The 984-nt window shown below is 68.6% G+C and overlaps 1 protein-coding gene across 1 annotated transcript in view; it reads left to right on the plus strand.

Moving 5' to 3' along the window:
* The first annotated feature begins 686 nt into the window (after positions 1–686).
* Positions 687–984, plus strand: part of PENK (proenkephalin) — a 4,885-nt gene continuing 4,587 nt past the window's right edge. The window contains exon 1 of the mRNA XM_010582913.1: positions 687–896. The gene's annotated coding sequence lies outside the window, so the exon portion shown is untranslated. The remainder of the gene's footprint in view (positions 897–984) is intronic.

The raw sequence follows: 984 nt of genomic DNA on the forward strand, positions 1-984 counted from the left end.
AAATAAGGCAAATCTAGCCATACCTGTGAAATTCCAATATTTTCAAACCACAGACCTTGTCTTCTCGATCGCTCTAGTGAAACCTGCTTCCCCCAAACACAGCGGTCCACACCTGAGGCCCAGGGAGGGAGGCAGAAGGCGCCCGCCACTTGGGGTGTTGGCAGGGCGGCAGAGAGAAAAGAAAGACCAAAACAACCAACGAACAAAAAACAACCAACCGAACCAAAAACCCGAAAACCCCCAAACGCAACCCTGCTCCCCGGCGCTGTGCAACGCTCCACGGGGAAACGGTGCCCGCCGGCCCGGGGAGCGGGGCTGCCGCCGAGGACCCCCGGGATGCCTCCCCCCACCCGGCGTGACTCACGCCGATGTCTCATCCCCGCCCGCCCCCGGTGCAAACTCCCCCCGGTAACTTTCCCGGTGCCGGTCTCCCGCTCCCCCCGACGGCAGGGGCACACACACACACACACACACACACACACAGAGACCACAGCCACAACCCGCCCGCTCCCGTCCCCAGCTCCGTCGGAGTCACTGACGGAGGGGCAGCGGCGCCGGGGGGGGGGAATGTCGTAGGTGCTGCGTCAGCGGGAGCCCGACGGCGATTGGGGGAGGCCGCCCTCTCCCCGCGTTCGCTAATTATAAAGTGCCGCCGCCGCCGCCGCCCGCACCCGCTCCGCTCCGCTCGGCAGCGGGCGCTCGGCTCGGCGCCCCCCGAAGCCGCCCGCGCTGAAGCTGTCAGCGGCCGCCGAGGTCCTCCCCCCGCTCCCCCTCCAGCGGGGTTTCTCCAGAGGCTGCTCGGCCCTGCCGTAAATAACAGCGGCTCCGACGCCGAGGCTCCGGCAAAGGCGCAGCTCGCTCCCGAGCAACTCCCGGGAGCCCCGCGGGGAGCCTGTGTGTGAGTGAACTGCTCGGCCGGCGCTGGGGGGACGGGGAGGGCCGGGGGAGGGCCGGCGGCGGCTCTGCCGGGGCTGGTGCCCGTCG

The sequence above is a fragment of the Haliaeetus leucocephalus genome, unplaced genomic scaffold (genome assembly GCF_000737465.1).
Source record: "Haliaeetus leucocephalus isolate CR32 unplaced genomic scaffold, Haliaeetus_leucocephalus-4.0 Scaffold858, whole genome shotgun sequence".
Taxonomy (NCBI): domain Eukaryota; kingdom Metazoa; phylum Chordata; class Aves; order Accipitriformes; family Accipitridae; genus Haliaeetus; species Haliaeetus leucocephalus.